The sequence below is a fragment of the Acinonyx jubatus genome, chromosome E2 (genome assembly GCF_027475565.1).
Source record: "Acinonyx jubatus isolate Ajub_Pintada_27869175 chromosome E2, VMU_Ajub_asm_v1.0, whole genome shotgun sequence".
In the NCBI taxonomy this organism is placed as follows: domain Eukaryota; kingdom Metazoa; phylum Chordata; class Mammalia; order Carnivora; family Felidae; genus Acinonyx; species Acinonyx jubatus.
In genome coordinates, this window is record NC_069396.1 from 31,320,518 (window position 1) to 31,326,517 (window position 6,000).

Consider the following 6,000-nt stretch of genomic DNA (forward strand, 5'->3'; position numbering starts at 1 on the left):
GAGGAGAAACTGGTACCCCACGACCTCATAGCACTTCACCAAGGGAAATTCAGGAAGCACCAGTTGGCCAATTTCAAGTGCTTACATCACTGCCACACGTACGAGAAATGAACAGAACTCTGCAGAGCATATTAAGTGTACTCAGTGCTCCACCAATACTCTGACAAGTGTCAGCGGTCTGCACACAGGGGCCACAAGTCCTGCAAAGAACCTGAGCTCACAGGTAAGTAGCCTGTGTGTCAACGAAACAGAACTCAGCCCAGGAAGGAGGTGATGGTTGAATTCCTGTGGTTTGGCAGGGGGGCCCCGGGCAACAGCCATGAAACTGCTTGGCCCCAGAACTAATAAGCTGCATTTTGTAAGCCTGTATTCTTCAAGCAACTAAGAGTTTTATGTTTGTTACAGATGGTGTTTATATGGAGTATACGAGCTCAGCGTGAGAAGTAGTCATAAAACAGACTGGGGCTTGGTATAATTATTCACAATTACTATTGTATAATTGGATGCCGTAACTATTATATAAAAAATATTTTAAGAAGTAGACTCTGCTCATACTTTCATAATAGTTCTTAACAATAAGAGACATATGCTGTAAACATCGTAACATATTTTATGGTGTTTACAAACTTCTACAAGGTTTGGCAAAGTTGCAAATATAAAAAGGCCAGGTTCTCTCTCTTGCATTCTCAGGAGGACCAGTGGCCCTTGTCACTTCTGGTAGCAAGCCACACGGGGACTTCGGGGGCCAACTGCTCTAGGCCACTCAAACGAATGGATAGTTGTGGCTAACAATATTTCAGCAGTTAAGAAAAAAGAGGAAAAAAAATGGGTCTGTTCTGCGGAAATTACCAAGTTCTTCAGTTTTGTTTTTTTTTTTTTTTTCCAAGCAAAGTTCTGTTATGCCACATTGTCACAACTGGTGCATCACATAATGCTTATTCTAATGTTTCTGGATGGAATTAGTGAATCTACAGACATCAGATCATTATACACATAAACGCTTATGTCTTCTAATAGGAAGAAAAGACGAGCCTATGTCCCTCTCACCCCCAAGCTACAAAACAGGCACGGAGAAAATTCATTAGTGTTTTAAGCGAAACTTCATTTCCTTTTAATTGCGTTTACAAAGCAGGTCTGTGTCCATGAGCACAGCAGCTCTTGCCGGGAACAGTAGAGCATGGGAAGTAAATTTCAGAACAAATGACTTCAATGGTAGTCTTGTTTTCTGATGCATGTGTAATGGACATTGAAATCCGTGCGGCTCTCCAGGTGCCCCCCTCACTCCTACTCATGGGTGGCATCCATCGCTGAACTTTTGCCTGATTCTTGAGGGTGATTAATGCACTTCGATGACTGGAGTCTTCAGTAGTATCAGGGGTTTCCAATGTTCCTGCGTTACCGTCAAGAAGTGAGAGGCATCTCTACCATCTGGACGCCTCTCTAATTTCCACGATTCCTGATGCAGAGGAGTGAGGGCCAGGCTGGAGACTCTTATATCAGCTCACCCCCTGTTGCTACAAGGATGGTGCCCTTGGGTATTTATCTGCCAGGCAACAACAAGCATGGCGTCTTCTGCCTTAGCAGTCAGGAAGAGTGAGGGTTAGCTCCCTTGTTATGTCGGAGGCCAATACTGAATGTTCCTAGCGTGGACTGTTTGAGGTATGGTTTCCAGAAGGACTGCTTCCCATTGCCCTCCTTGGCCCTGAGGAGGGAGTCAGTGAAGAATGGCTTTGGTACCCTGCTGTATTATGCCTGAGTGTGCGGCCCCAGCCTTTCAGAGATTCTCAACTATGCTGCTGTTTCCTGTACCTGGAAGGTGGCCAAGAACGCTCCTGACTCGGTGAGAGCAGCACCATGTACAATGAACCCCAGGATCAGGTTCTCCCGCAAAAGAGAATATGAATGCTTAGCGAGTGCGGATGCTTGGGATTTTGCCTACTTGGACCTACACTGCTACACCCTGTTTCTTTTTTTTTTTTTTTTTAATATAGATCATATAAACATGCATATGTATTTATGTACTGCTAAGCTTAACCAGTGTATCACAACTGTTTCTTTTATTTGACTGTATGGAATCCCTTTTTTGCCAACCCGGCTTAATTCTATGGTACAAGCAGCCCAAGGGGACTTTTAATAAAAGCGGACAATTGGCCTTTCTGACATTAGCCTCAGAGTTCAGGATTTGATTTCCAACATCCTAGCGTCCATTAATAGCTCATTCGGAGCGTACTACCTATCAATTATTCTCATCTTCTCATATTTACAAATTTTATGATTTTTCTCTGAGCTTTATGAAATAGAGTATCTATTGATTTGACTTCTTATGCTTTATCCCATCATCTTATTGGCTTATTGTGCAGGCATAATATTAATAATACTAGTATTGTTATTCATTCATGCATTTGTTCAGCAAATATTTACATGGTGCCTCCTTTCATGGAGTTCTATTCTGATGGGGAATATAGTTTTATTAATTCATTAAGTAATTGGGTACTTACTAAAGTGCATTAGAGAAAAATAAGCAGAGGGAATGGGGATGAGTGAGTATGGAGGGATCAGTAGAGGATGTACCACAAGTTTGAATAATCAAAGAAAGCCTTATGAGAGAGTGACAGTGGGCAGGGGAAGGGGCTGTGTGTCCATCTAGGGAAAAAGCATCCAGGCAGAGAGAATAGCAGAATGGCCCATGCACAGACTCAAGGCAGCCAGTGTGGCTGGAGGTGAATGAGCGTGGGAGAAAGCGGATGAAATCCAACTGGGAGGCAGAGAGACAGGCCATGGAGGGCAGTGGTTCATAATCGTCACAGTGGATCATATTAGCTATTATTTTCTTTGTTTAGGTGTGATCATAATGTGGTTATGTTGAAAAAAAAAAAGAGTCCTTAATTTTCTGAGCCACATACTGAAATATTTATGGATCAGATGAAATGATGTCTCGGGTTTGCTCTGTAATAGTGCAAGATAGAGAAAGTATATGGGGATATGGAGGGAGCAGCCTTGGCCATGGGTTGAGAGATGTGGGGTCTGGGTGTTGGGTACATGGAGGTCAGTGTATCATTTTGTCTACTTCTGTGTATGTTCAAAATTCATCATAATCCTAATAGAAAAAATCGCATGGGGAGCCTTTAAAAGTAAGTAACAGCTCCAGTAATCGGTGTAATTGGTTTGGGGTACAGCATCCACATTGTTTTGTTTTATTTTGTTTTAAGCCTCCCCAGGTTTTGTTAATTTCCTGTTCATGTGAGAACCATGGGTGTGAGATCATTATTAGGACATAGGCTTTTACTCTAAGTGAGAAAGAGAGTGAGAATTTTGAGCAGGAGAATGACACAATCTGACTTCTACCGAAGCAGATCATTCTGACTGCTGGGTTGAGAACAAACTATAGGGTGGCACGGGCAGAAGCAAGGAGATCCAGGCAATTATGGACAAATGTACCAAATAGTGTGGTGAGGGCTGTGACAGAATGTTGGGCACATGAAAAAGTAGACTGAACATATATATATTGTCACTCCATCCAAGCCATTCCTGGGCAAAGGACTTTCCAAAATATGCTAGGATGCTGTGCTGAGAGGATAATGGTATTTCAGGTCTTGGATGGAATATAGTGAGGGAGAGAGTAAGATGACCCAGGGAAATACACACAGCTAGGCAAAATCACTTGCCCTAAAGACTTTTGACTTCCTTCACCAGAAGTAATTGTTACAGTTATGTGTCCAATCCCTGCCCCGATTGGTTTTTAATGGGTGGGGCAGGGTTGGGAAGGTTAGAAAGAAAATTTCAGGGCCCAACACACAGGAACTCGGCATCTCCTAAACCATCTTTCATTCACTGTGAACATAACAGAAGGCTTTGGAAGTCCAGCCAAACCGATCAAATCAGTCTTTCATTGACAGTTCTGGCATGTTTTCCCATATGATGGAATCTTAAAGTAGAGGCGGGGCATTCCCCACCACACCCTGACCTGTATCTTCCAGATATTACTCTGAGACATTTTCAGCAAACCTTGTTTAATCCATAACTACATATCGAGTGTGCCTTCTGTAAGGCCTGGTATTGGACTTAGTGGGGAAAAAAATTGCTCGATATGTAAACCTTGCCTTTATAATTGTCATACATTCTGACCCCTCTTCTTTTTTTTTAAATTTTTTAAATATTTATTCATTTTTGAGAGACAGAGAGAGACAGAAAATGAGTAGGGGAAGGGCAGAGAGAGAAGGAGACACAGAATCCAAAACAGGCTCCAGGCTCTGAGCTGTCAGCACAGAACCTGATGTGGGGCTCGAACTCACAGACTGCAAGATCATGACCTGAGCTGAAGTTGGACGCTTAACCCACCTAGCCACCCAGGTGCTCCTCTGACCCCCTCTTCTTGAACCAACCATTGCCCTTATTTAATACACAAATAAGTACTTCGTGATGATCTCCTTTGTTGTGTACTTTGCTACTGGAAATACAGTAGTTCATGGAATACAAGGTCTTACATATAAGCATTCATAGCCCCCCACCACCAAGGAAAGTACTGAATCCACAATGAATGGTTAAAGATGTTGGTTGACTGATTTTTAGATAATTTTCATGTGAAATCAATAGACGTTGATTTTAAATAAAAGGGTCCTTAACTTTTAATCAATATTGACTTTATTAATAATTCTTTAGTTTAAGAATTGTGCCTTTCCTAACAGTTATTGCAGGGGGATGGGAAGATGACTTGGGCTGATCTGGCCCAGCTTCTGGAGCACTGGGATAGTTCCCCAAATCCAGCTTAACAAAGAGCACATGAGATGGGGAAGTTGAATTGGTTAGATTTTCCAGTGGCACCTAAGAAGATCGCAGAGTTGACCATGACTCTTAGTGTTGTCTCCAGCTTAAATCCTTTGGCCCAGGCATGTCTGTCTAAGAGGGAAGAAATGCCAAACTTGACATTGAGCCAGCTGATCTCACCTCCGAGAAAACTCAACTTCTGCCTTCTACTACGTTGATCTTTCTCTTTGTATCACCTCAACCCTCTCCTATATCATTTGATACACAAGGCTTAAATCTTCTTACTGTTTTAAGTAGAAGTGGTTCTGTATCTTATGCATGTATGAACATTGTCTCTTCCTTGAGCAACTAAGCAACTTTTGGTGGAAGAACAATGCCTTCTACTTCTTTAGAAGCCCCACAGCAGGTGCTCAATAGATAGTTTTTAAAGAAATAGAACTAACAAAATGCATTATTGTGTTCATTCCTGTTTTAATTAGGACTCTCAATTGTGGGAGATTAAAAACCCGAATCAAATTGGCTTAGGGGAAATAAGGGAATTTATTTGCTCATATAACTGAAAAGTCCAGGGACAGAACTGGCTTCAGGCACAGCTGGTGCCAAGAGCACAGACAAGTCATTAGGCTCATTTTCTCTTCTGTCTACAGTGTTATCTTCATCCTCTGGTTCCACTCATTGAATCCTGGAAGTACTGGTTTACAATACCCTTTCTGCTGGCCTTCCCAGCAGAAAAGAGAACGTACTCTCCCACCAACGCAGAAAATCTCATTGTGTTCAGTTGGTTCTGATTGGGTCTTGTGTTCAAGCATAACCAATCACGGTGGACTATGATAATGTACTACTCTGATTGGCTAAGCTCAAGTCACCTGTTCATCCCTGGAGAGGATGGATTAAGTTCCACTAGAAGTACACGGAGTAAGACCAGGAACAGGTTGTTCTCCTATGGAAAATTAGAGAATTGTTAACCAGAAGAAGAGTGCATGGATTCTAGGGGGCATCAACAGTGCATGTAACATACTTTCTGCCTAGGAAAGTCCTCTCAGAGCGTTACAAAGCATCTAATGGAGTCTGGGAAAAGGGTAAACTTGCCTTTGGTGTGTGCCAACATAATTATTTTTGCGGCTTTGTTCTCTGTTGCTCTCAGCCTGCCTTTTAAGTGAGGACATTGCCTAGAGTAAACTCTTATAGTTCATCCCTTAAAGTGAGGCCATGTGACCTGGCTATTGTTCAGATTCC